Here is a 13,318-nt window from a genome sequence, read left to right as displayed (position 1 = left end):
TGTGAAATGGGACGGTCTAGCCTTTGTCGTGCTGTTAAGGTTGCCTAACAACCATGATACTAACCGCGAGAAACGTTTCATACAGCTTTGTTTGACAGAAATGAAGGAGAAAAAAATGTTTTGTTGGTCATTTATTTTTGTCATGACATCACTTTGATTAGTTGAGTATCTGAGGCTGAGACCAGAGGACTGTAAAACATGATTGTTGGGCTTCATTTCTGTACTGAACAGTCATTTTAAGATTAGTTAGTAAATAACAATTAGCTAATGTTGTTCATGAGACTAAAATCATCTCACTGTGGTAATGTAAATATAATATGGCCAATAATATATGTATTGTCGGATCACGGTTTTAAGTCACGGATCGGATAAATTTTCGGATCAGCAAAAATAGAAAAAAAAGACAAAAATTCTACTCGCCACATACTTTTTTTTTTCTTTTTAGAATCTTCGGATCACGTGCGTACCGAACCGTGGAGTGGGATCGGTTCGAATTTCGGATCAACTGTGATCCGTTTCACCACTAAGATGTATTATACATAAGAGACAAATATTGTTCGTTTAATGTTTTATGTGTAAAAAGAAAATGTACGAGCTGTGATAACTGTTTCTGATAGAATGAAGAGTAGACTGATATATGAACTATTCCTTTATTGGGTGAGAAACTCAGACCATGTCATAACTGCTTTAAGTCATACAGAACAGATATCAGAGCCTTAAACAGGCTGACTTCTGCTAAATGGGTCAAACTGGGCAGAAAGTATACAAACATAGAACATCCTTATAGAATATGATGTAACACTATAGATAAGACCTACCCAAAGTGTGGGGGCGCAGAGCCATTGCAGGGGGGGCGCAGTATGAAAAGGGGGGGGGGGGGTAACAAAATGCTTGGACATTGCACAGAAACTCAAAGCAGGAGATGAAGCATCGCTGAATATGTTTCCAAACCAACTTCATTCTAAGCCAAAGACTAGAAAATATGGTGAAGCATATCTGCCCTTTGGTTTCACCTGCACAAGTGCCGAGGTAGGTCTCCCCTGCAGAATTGGTTTTCCCTGGGTCGGGAGCAGCGCTGGGCTGTTCAAATCACGACTAACAGGATCCCACAGTTTTTTGCAAACCCATTTTAAGACACACGGCCCTTGTAAACCCTTGTATTTGTTTAATTGTTTACTAAATGTTTGATGTGTGAAAGAAACCGCAATGAAGCAAAATATAGGTGTGTGTGTGGCTGTATGATGTGCGCGAACATTTTTCCTGTAAAACAAAAGGGGGGCCTAGCAAAAAAAAGTTTGGGAACCGCTGATATAGATCAACTTACCTCAGAATATATAAAGCATATAAACAATTACAGCAAAATGATGCAACCATCACAGCAGTACTACTAATCCTGTGGCACTCACCCCCATTCCCGCCAAATGCCTGGACAGACTGGTCATTAAACACATCAGAGCTGCTCTTCCACCATCCCTGGACCCGCACCAGTTTGCATACAAGGAGAACCGGTCAACCGAGGATGCGATCGCCACAGTGCTGCACACATTACTGAAGCACTTGGAACACAGGAACACCTATGAACGGCTCCTCTTTATAGACTACAGCTCGGCTTTTAATACCATCCGGCCATACAAACTCCGTCCCAAACTCCACCGACTGGGACTTAACTCCTCTCTGTGCAACTGGATTGTGGACTTCCTCACTAACCGTAGACAGAGTGTCAGAGTGGGTAAGAACACCTCTTCCACCCTTGTGGTCAACACCGGTGCCCCTCAGGGGTGTGTTCTGAGCCCTCTGCTATACACTCTCTTCACCCATGACTGTATTTCCTCCTGCGCGTCCAATCTCATTGTTAAGTTTGCCGATGACACTACAGTGCTCAGACTTATATCCAACAACGATGAGACAAACTATAGGACAGAGGTGCAACAACTAGAGTCATGGTGCCACGACAATAACTTGGTCTTAAACACCAAAAAGACCAAGGAGATCATTGTAGATTTCCGGAAGAAGGGTCATAACAACCATCTGCCTCTCTTCATTGGCAGTGAGGCGGTGGAGAGGGTGAGCAGTTTTAAATTCTTGGGGGTAACTGTGACCGAGGACCTGTCCTGGGGCAACCATATCACCTCAGTTGCACGGAAGGCCCAACAGCGCCTCTACTACCTGAGGAGACTGCGGAGCGCACACATTCCCAGATCTCTGATGTTGAACTTCTACAACTGTGCCATCAGCAGCGTTCTGATGTATGGATTTCTAGTATGGTTCCCCAGCTGCACCAAGGCCGATCAGCAAGCACTCCAGCGGGTGGTGAAAGAAGCTGGCAGAATTATTGGAACAAGTCTGCCAGAGATTAGTAATATCTTCCCCACTCGCTGTCTGAGGAGGGTGCACAGTATCCTGCGGGACCAACATCACCCTGCACGCCACCTTTTCCATCTGCTGCCCTCAGGGAGAAGGTACAGGTCTATACAGGCCAGAACATCCAGACTGGCCAACAGCCTGTATCCACAGGCTGTGAGGCTCCTGAACTCTCTGCCCCCCCTCTCACGGACAATAACCATATCCAACTTCTTAATAGCACTGAACTGGTCTGCATTGTTGCATCATATCTTTATTCTCTTTCCCCCCTCCTGCCCCCCCCTCTTTCTTAAATAGATAACTATCATATCTGACATCATATCTCACAGTACAATAATATTGAATGGGTTGCATTGTTGTACCTTGTCATGTTTCTCAGGTCTTTGTCTGAATTTCTTATGAACATTACTTGTCATGTTCTTATGTTGTTGCTAAGGATTGTCTTATTGCACTGGAGTCACACTGGGTTAAATTTTTACACTTGGGTTTTAAGGGGTATTTATTATTTTCTTCATTATTGTATTTATGGGTTGTATGGAAGCCCCAAACACAATTTCATTGTTCCTGACAATGACAATAAATACTTAAATCTAAAAAAAAAAAAAAAAAAAAATCTAATCCTCATACTCAATACTCAAAGCTTCATAGAACTGAAACAAACATTTATTTTTAGGTCCATTCTGCTGCTGATACATACTTTAGGTTTCTGAATATTAAACTTGTTGCTGCCTTTCACAGTGTTTAACTTGAAGACCCTGAGTACTTTCTCCCACAAATTATTATAAAATTATTTTAACATTACCTAATAAGACTGATTCAGGACAGACGGTTAGTTATTGTAAACTTTTCTAGCAGTCAACCACAAACAGGGAACAGGCTGTCTATTCTCTCCATCTGTCAGCTGCTGCTGGCTCTTCCTCCTCCTCCTCTACAAGTGTAACTTATAAATACATGTTCAGACTTTTATTACACAATCAGAGAGAGAGAGTGCAGGACAGACAGACAGGTGACAGTCTCAGGTGTATACACTGCTACAAAACAGCACCAGAGAAGGAGGATTTAGTGTTTGTGTTATTACGAGTGCTGAACAAGAAGAGTTCCCAGATGGTACAGTGGACACATGTGTGACTCCTGTGATTAAAGCATCTTTCTTTCAGCTTAACGAGTGAACCGTCAGCTCGTTCAAACACACGTTAAAGTCCGTTTGGCTCGACACCACCGAACAGAGGCAGCAATATAACATAGCTAACATTAACAGTGCAGTGAATCCTGCTTGTGCCGTGATATTCAGGACTGCAAACCGAGCAGCATCACTGACTTTCAGCTTGTTGTGTTTGTGGATATACGACTGATTTTAATTATCTATCAAATCATCACATTCTCTGTAAGATTAAGGTCAACTATATATATATTTAGAAGTAGAAGCTTTAAAACCAAGTTAACGCTGAAAGTACAAACATCACTAATGTCACACAACTTTGCCGACATGCGGCCAACACTAATGTTTCAATGTTCTTCATTATAAAACATTCGCACATAAATAAGTGACATAATATTCAGTACTTACTTTTGACAGTTTACTCTTCAGCTGCTGCCTTCTGCCGTATTATGCGGCAAAATTATCCACACCCATGGCCGCGCTATGAATTGCGGGATATATGGGACCACGAAGCGTGCACCGGACCACGCTTGATATTTGGGGAAATCGACGGCGCATTTGGAGTACACTTCGAGTTGGGACAGTCGTCACGTGGCGGTGACGTAATCACACTCAAAATGCGTACTTCAAGCGTGCGGTCTCTGAATTGGGACACAGCCCCAGTCTCCATTTCAACTTGTGTTGAAAGTGCGGACTTCAAATGATATTTTCTTAATTGTGTTAATAGGTCACGTAAAACCAGAGTTATGATTCGAAACAGTACAAACGGTGTTTTCTGAGGACAGCGCTACCAAACACTCTCCGTTGGCGACCAAAATTTTAAAAACAAAATTTAAAAAAAAAAAAAGGATGCATGTCTGCCATTACCTGCCAAAACCGGAAGTAACATAATATTTCGTGGGAAACGTAGTTTTTCCCCTCAGGGCCTTTATAAACCTATACTGGTGGTTTTAAGTCATGTCTGACATATGTCTGTGCAGTTTCTGGGATGCTTAGACCTCAAAATGCACTGTTGGAAATTATTTTATTTTCTATGTTTTGTTTTGTTACGTTTCTTAAAACAGATGGTGATCTTTTCTAAAAGCGATAGGACAGGTGTGGAGGAGAGTGAAGCAAGAGAATGGGTTCCTAAGGTGGGCAAGAAAAATCCAGCAAAGTTTCTTCTCCTGTAGTTAATGATGTAAATATGTTGTTTTCACACATCCATGGAAGTTGAGTGAAATAAATATTTTTCTGTTCTAATAACAGTCTGTGAGCTCATCTGACGATGATGGGACAGATGACTGGAAACCCACACAGGATGAATCTGAAGGCTATTCAGAAGAGGAGGAAGAACAGGAACGTAAAAGGATTCCTAAGGTAGCCATGAAAAACAAAACTGGGTGTCCTATGCCACAAAGAGATGTGAAATTCATCCTCAGTTTCACTGCTTCCACAATCTATCCATCAAAAATGAGCCAAACATATTGTTGTCTTCTCTTAAAACAGATGGTGGCAGCATCTGAAGAGGATGGGACAGATGACAGCAGACCCACACAGGATGAATCTAAAGATGATTCAAAGGATGAAGCAGAACATTTGGGACAAATGATTCACAAAGTGGCCATGGAAAAGGTAAAATTTGTTCTCAGTTTCAATGCATTCAACAAAATATGTCTTTGTATTCTTCTGCGTCAGATGGTCAGCTCATATGAAATATGCAAGGAGTAAAGGTATTGAAGGTACATGAGTTTAAATACCTGGAGTCAAGCATCCAAAGCAACAAGCAGTGCAAAAGGCCAGGCAGGGGATGGCAGGGCTCAAGATGCTAAGATTTTGTTTGGGAGTGACCAGAATGGAGAAGATTAGAAATGAGTGCATCAGAGAGACAGCTCATGTTGAGCGGTTTGGAGACAAAGTTAGAGAGGCAAAGCTGACATGATTTGGACATATGTAGAAGAGGCATAGTGAATATATTGTTCCATATGGAGCTGCCAGGCAGGAGGGAAAGAGCAAGCCCTTAGAGGGAGTTCAAGGATATAGTGATGGAGGATATAGATAGGGTTGGTATGAACGAGGAGGCGGCTATGGATAGAATAAGATGGAGGCAGATGATCCACTGTAGTGACCCCTAAAGGGAGGAGCCAGAAGAAGGAGAAGAACTTAGCTCATTTGAAGAGGATGGAACAGATGATGGGAAACCTCCACCAGATAAATTCAAAGACAATTGAGAAAAGATGAGTTTAAGGAAGAGGTGAGTTAGCTCCAGTCCATTTTAGTGAGGTCATGAGGAGGAGTAGTAGTGGGTTTCGTACACAAGATTAATTCAAAGACAGTATATATATTCAAAGAAATATAAAGGTCAAATCAAAAGTAGTCAGAATTACTAACAGTACTGCAGATAATTTATTTTCATTGGCATTTGTAAATATTAAGTAAGAGTAAGACAAAAAATAAAACTTTTTTAGTAGTTGTATGCGTCTTCTTTTTGTGTACAGGGGGCGTTCGTGAGCAGTGAGTTGCCACAGAGGACAGAGGAACGGCAACAGGTTGCTGTCGCCTCAAAGACTCAAAGGCATCACTATGTCAGAAATGGACACAAGTGTCCCATATGTGGACATGTATATACTGATATTGTTCAGCACCTAAGAGTCACAGAGCAGGTTGTAAATAAAACTGAGCTGACTCTTTTGAGCCAATTTTCTCATCGGCAGTAAGTGTCTTAATAAATTCTGAAAGATAAATTTATATTTACTGTCCCTACACATTTGTTCTAAGCACTGCATTTATTTGATACAGTGGTTCTTAACCTGGGTTCGATCGAACCCTAGGGGTTCGGTGAGTCGGTCTCAGGGGTTCGGCAGAGCCTCCGCCATGACATGCATGGCTCATTTTGTGCACCAGTAAAAAAATCACATTTTATTTTTCACTAAAGAGGGGTTCAGTGAATGCGCATATGAAGCTGGTGGGGTTCGGTACCTCCAACAAGGTTAAGAACCACTGATTTGATACAATTATCTTACACATCCAATTTCTATTTCCTCCTACTCAGAATTTTTTTTACTATTTTTACAGCTTTTCTACAAATCTGGACTGTCCAGTCCGCTTATGTCAGTCAAAACATCTTAATCGGCTTGACAAGCACCTGGAAAAGGTCCACAAATTACAGGTATGTTATTGACTTTGTGGTGTTTCTGTGTGGTTTTTGTGTGTTGGTGAGGCAGCCTTGATCTCTGGAATCAGATGTTTATGTTAAAGGGACTTACATTTAGCACCTTGCATTTTACATATTTGTTACTCTGGTGAAATGAAAGTCTTCCAGTTTCTATAGAAGAATACGGTGGTTCTTTCTTTGTCCGTATGCTGCATTTATATAATGTTCCTCGAGCTCTAGAAAGCATGTTGTGTGCATAGATAAAAACATGAAGGATGCCCAAATAAGTAAAATACTGACAGTTTTGATATATGGTTACTAGGGGTGCAATGATACACAAAATTCACGGTTCGGTTCGATACTTTGGTGTCACGGTTCGATATTTTTTCGATACAAAAAAAATGTTCATGCCTTTTTAATTTGTCATTTATTAAAATTATAAAGTTTTACAGTTTTTAGATTTTATGTTGCTGAAACAAAAAAGTAATAAAAAAAAACATATCTCAGGGCTCGCAAAATTTCAAAATCCCTGGTAGCCCTTTGGGCAGGGACTCTTCAGTTTTTGGTAGCCCAAAAGAAAATTTAAGTAGCCCGAATAAAAAAGAGAGCAATTTTTGATTTATGTTTTGTTTCCTGTTTTGTTTCCTTTACAATATTATACATTAAAGTATAATATTGTATAATTATATAATATTAACTTCTTTTCTTGTGCGCGTTTCTTATTTTGACAGCGAATGCGCACCTGCGGACCACTTATGTGCAGCCCTGGTTATTTAGCTCATCATATTGCAGCCACAGAAATTCTTTTTTCCATGAAACCATAAAGCTGCACTTTCTTTTTGCCTTATAGTCTGATTTGTCATAACTTTTCCGTTTTGTGGTAAGCTTTTCTTTGGCTGTCACTTCTTCACCCTGACCTGTCTTATTTGGCTCAGCAGAACTAAACAATACAATATGCTTCTTCTGGGCTATATTCTCAGCAGCATATTAAACATATTAGGTCCCCATAAGGAGAATCATGTGCTAACGGCTGTCTAAATGACTCGGGTAAAGTTTGTAGCATGCATGCTTGCTGTTTTTGTCTGCTTCCACTTGTCTTTTGCGCTAGGATGATGTTGGAGTAAATGTGCAGTCATATTCGTTGTGTTCCCACTAGTGCTGTCAGCGTTAATCTTGTTGAAATGACCTTAACGCCACAACACGGCAAATCTCCGTTAACGAGCTACCGCGGATCGCCCCGTGCCTGGGGCTGGACAGCCAACACGTTAACGAGCTAACTGCGCTAACACACTAGTTCCCACCCCATGTAATTGAGCATTGTGTGGCACATCCAACATACTGTTTTACTTTAGTCCATGACGCGCTTACCTTCAGGGTCATACTTCACATGAAGACCAAAATAGTTCCAAACACCAGATCTGAATGAGGGTGGGGGAGGTTCAATTTGCCATGTTGCAAGGAGAGCTTAACTTCTATCTGGCTAGCTTGCCCTGCGCTCAGTGAATCTGCATTCGACTACTCTGCCTAGGCTGCATTGTCGAGCGCAGATCCACTGAGCGCTTAACACAGACAGCATCGTCAGAAGGAAAGTTGATAAAATAAATTAAAAATTTTATATTGTTCGATACATATGCGTACCGAACCGAAAGCACTGTATCGAACGGTTCAATATCGATATGAGTATCGTTGCACCCCTAATGGTTACACAGAAAACTGTTTCAATTTAACCCTAATCACATCTAATACTAACTTTTTCAGAAACCTATGATTAAACTTTACATGCAAAAGGCCAAGGACAGACACGTTGCTAAAGAACTGGCACTTCTGAGGGCATCAAATCCCACACCACAAATGGTCTCACACATGGATGAAGTGGATGATGCTGTAATTGAGGAGGGCATCTTTAGGGCACTGGAGGAAGGGTCAAAGGTTGCTTCTGCTATAGCCTCTTCCAGCGAGGCTCCCAGTGACCATGCTACACTGATCCACCTGCCTGCTCCTCCCTCTGACAGCGAGGCTCCCAGTGACCATGATACACTGATCCACCGGCCTGCTCCTCCCTCTGACAGCAAGGCTCACAGTGACCATGATACACTGATCCACCTGCCTGCTCCTCCCTCTGACAGCGAGGCTCCCAGTGACCATGATACACTGATCCACCGGCCTGCTCCTCCCTCTGACAGCAAGGCTCACAGTGACCATGATACACTGATCCACCTGCCTGCTCCTCCCTCTGACAGCGAGGCTCTGGGTGACTCTACCAGACCAAACCTACAGCCTCCTCTCTCTGCCAGTGACACTCTCAGTGACCACACCATCCCAATTATGCAGCCTCCTTCTATCTCCAGCAGCAAGGTTACTTGTCATTCAACAGTGGTATCCCCTGATGTGTTAATCCCAAGCAGTGCACCTTACTATGCAGCAAAGCAAAGGAGGGGACGTCCTCTCCCGAGGACACCTGCTCCTGGTTGCAAACACTGTCAGATACTGTTCACTGAGCTACAGGTGGTGAAGCAGTTGCTAGAGTGTGAACTTGAAAGGAATCATGAGCTCAAGCAGATACACTCTTCAACCAAGCGTGCAAATGTGAGTATTGTTTATCTTGTATGATTGTACACCTCATTGTGAAACATTCTTTCATTTGCTTTTGATAAACAAATCTGCTTAATGATCCTTTTTATTTCAGGTTAAATATAGCAGACGTAAACGGTTTTCACCCAGCAAAGCCCCTCACTACGGTAAATAATATATCTTATCAAACTTACTACTGTAAAATTTCAAGTTTCATGTTTTATTGTCATGTACAGATAAACATTGTAGCCACAGCTTTACATGAACATATAGAAGTGAGCAGTTATATTAAAGAAGAAAATGTATTTATTAATAATAATAATAAATAACAAAATACTAAAGTATTAATATTAAGAGAATTTGTTTGGAATTTACAGTTGTGCAAAAACTTGTGCAGTAAGGATTTAAATTGGTTTATAGTGACAGTTTGTAGAGTCCAGTAGTTGTAGTGAGTGTGTAATGGTGTGTGCCGAATGTCTGCAGTTCAGAAGTCTGATAGCTTGTGGGTAGAAACTATCCCTGAATGTTCCTGAACCACCTGCCGGTCTGTGGCTGGGGTGGCTGTGATCAGAGAGGATCTGCTGCATCTTCCTCCTGCATGGCTGGCAGTTCAGTCCTGTTGATGCGCTGTGCTTGAGAGAATCTTGCATCGTATGACTGACCATCCTGGGATAGCGATCCCTACTCGATTCATTTATGAAGAGTCAGTTCCTCTAGGCTAGGGGTAGGCAACCTTTCTGATGACGAGTGCCGTCTAAAATTTCCTCAGAAGTCAATGTGCCATATGATTGCATTAGCAAAAAATGTAATAATGCTCTATGTTAACAGTTACACACTATATAGAGCAACTTTATAGAATTATATTATAGTGTGTAAATGTGTGCGTGAATGGGTGGATGACTGGATATGTAAAGCGCTTTGGGGTCCTTAGGGACTAGTAAAGCGCTATATAAATACAGGCCATATTTATTATATTTATTCTCAGATGTTGGCAGCTATCAGTGAATAGTTATCAGCTATTTTGAAACAAAAAAAGACACTTTTTATCCATAACAACAAATGAACTGTACAACAGAAAATACAAATGCTATTTATGGTGTCCTCACAACAATGATAAGAAAAATAAACTGGGCCAATATGGCATGTTTGTTAATAAAGAGATACACATGCTCACACAGATATGTAGAGACAAATACTGTCAATAAGGCCTCTGCAATGTTTTGAAGACAGTTAAACTTGTCAGGTTGTGATGTCCAGCAGGTGAAAATGCAGCTCCATGACCACGCACAGCTATGGATTCCAGTTAACCAATACAAATGTACTTTGATATGACGTCTGTTCTTGCCTCATCAGTAAGACTGGTGGAAGAATTTAGGGCCCATGCAGAAGGTGTGAACCCTAGCAGAAAAATACGTGACAATGCAAAGCAGCGAGCCACTCATGTCATCCATTTTCTGGAATTCATGGCAGACCCAGCGATTCCAAACGTTGACCTTCTGTTTCTGAGGAACCATGGAAAAGTCCGTGAGTAAGTGTTTAATTTGAAGGATTATTAGTTTCTATATACATGTGTGCATATACAGTTTAACACATGAACTAATTTGTATTTTTGACTTTGGAGTTTTCTAGCACACCTGCAAGCAAAAGGGTTTAAACCAACAACTCAGAGAGCTTATCTCATGGATGCTATTGCTTTCATGAAATATATATTAAACATGTCACCACCACAAGTCAGACTTGGAAAAAAAAGGTTCAACGCCCTTTTGGTCGAACTGAGGGCACGTAACAGAGATGTTGGCCGTGAAGTAGTCGTGCACCAGCTGAATGTGCGGAGATCTAAGTCTAGTACGTATATAATACACATCTATACCTCTACCTACTTTAATGACATGATGTTAATAATAAAGTGTCTAAGGTATTGTGCTTACATTTTTTTTTAGAAAGACTTGTCAAAGCAGAAAAACATGCTTTGTTCATTGATGAGGCTCCCCAGAAGATTGCTGCCGCACTGGGTATGGATCACTGCAATGATCACAATGACACTGAATGTTCATTTTACTTAAGAGGGATTATACAGACTTCAGATCTGGGTTAAGACAAAGCCCCTACAGATCTTTACATCACAGTGACCCACACACTGAAACTGAGCTTATGTCTTTTCTGTCTAATGTCCAGTTTAAATTTAAGAATAATGTGCAGCTTGGTCAATGTAATGCACATGAAGCCAGAGCTAAAACACATCACCATTGCAGTGAAATATGTGCAGCTCTGCCTTAAGATGGAGCCCTGTACATTTTGATCTTGTTATTTCTGGGATGATTGTAAAGATAATTTTCATTATTATGGCTAGAATAAAGTGTAAGAGGTATTTGCACTTACAAAGAATAAGACTTTTACTTTTATTGTTTCATAAAAGGTGTCCACAATTTAAACTTTAATTGCAGGAAATTTAATTAAATAAGAATAAGGAAAATAAAATAATCACAAAACAATAATCAGATTACTTAAACTCTACTTATCTAACTAAGATGCTCTAAGCTAATGCTAAGTGTGTTCTTTTCTTTGGTGAGGAGAGGTTGGAGGAAGGATGTAAATCAAAATCCTTCTAAATTAACCGCCTAACACAGCAACAATGAGCAGACAAAAAGGAATGAATTCACAGGTTGGACAGGTTTTCAACTGTGAACCTCTTCGATCCAATCTTTTGGGCTGCTCATCTTGCAGAAGACAAAAAAGAAAAACACAAAATCTCTTCTTCACCTCACCTGTTCACCCCCCCCCCCCCCCCCCTTCTCCTACTGGACGTCATATCTTCCCACACCTTATCTATCAATGTGTAGCTTTTAAAATTGTGAATGCTTCATTACATTTTCATTGTTATTCTTAACATAGAGAATTCATATTCAATCACTTCATGTTTCATTCAGTTTATGTGATTCTACTTCAGTTAGATTTGTCTTTAGGACATTTTCACAAGAACATCCATTGTAACTTAATCCCTTTCCAATTCGAATGCTTTAAAACTCAGTTAATTACCATTTATTTCTCTAGTTATTTTATGATTTAATGAAAACATACATTTTGTTTGTCAGATATTCTTTGAGATTATTAGCTCCACTGTGTCACATTATACACAACACACAGAAACACACACACCAAGGTCAGACACTCTGTGAGGCCTGTTATTAGAATCACTGTTATTCTACAGGGAGTGCAGAATCATTAGGCAAATGAGTATTTTGTCTACATCATCCTCTTCATGCATGTTGTCTTACTCCAAGCTGTATAGGCTCGAAAGCCTACTACCAATTAAGCATATTAGGTGATGTGCATCTCTGTAATGAGAAGGGGTGTGGTCTAATGACATCAACACCCTATATCAGGTGTACATAATTATTAGGCAACGTCCTTTCCTTTGGCAAAATGGATCAAAAGAAGGACTTGACAGGCTCAGAAAAGTCAAGAATAGTGAGATATCTTGCAGAGGGATGCAGCAGTCTCAAAATTGCAAAGCTTCTGAAGCGTGATCATCGAACAATCAAGCGTTTCATTCAAAATAGTCAACAGGGTTGCAAGAAGCGTGTGGAAAAACCAAGGCACAAAATAACTGCCCATGAACTGAGAAAAGTCAAGCGTGCAGCTGCCAAGATGCCACTTGCCACCAGTTTGGCCATATTTCAGAGCTGCAACATCACTGGAGTGCCCAAAAGCGCAAGGTGTGCAGTACTCAGAGACATGGCCAAGGTAAGAAAGGCTGAAAGACGACCACCACTGAACAAGACACACAAGCTGAAACGTCAAGGCTGGGCCAAGAAATATCTCAAGACTGGTTTTTCTAAGGTTTTATGGACTGATGAAATGAAAGTGAGTCTTGATGGGCCAGATGGATGGGCCCGTGGCTAGATTGGTAAAGGGCAGAGAGCTCCAGTCCGACTCAGACGCCAGCAAGGTGGAGGTGGAGTACTGGTTTGGGCTGGTATCATCAAAGATGAGCTTGAGGGGCCTTTTCGGGTTGAGGATGGAGTCAAGCTCAACTCCCAGTCCTACTGCCAGTTTCTGGAAGACACCTTCTTCAAGCAGTGGTACAGGAAGAA

The sequence above is a fragment of the Aulonocara sp. 'chitande type north' Nkhata Bay genome, linkage group LG5, assembly GCF_057382095.1.
Source record: "Aulonocara sp. 'chitande type north' Nkhata Bay isolate Kocher_YH1m ecotype deep benthic linkage group LG5, A_spYH_male_GT1.1, whole genome shotgun sequence".
Taxonomy (NCBI): Eukaryota; Metazoa; Chordata; class Actinopteri; order Cichliformes; family Cichlidae; genus Aulonocara; species Aulonocara sp. 'chitande type north' Nkhata Bay.
The sequence above is the reverse complement of the archived record's forward strand: the minus strand, read 5'-3'. Positions refer to the sequence as shown.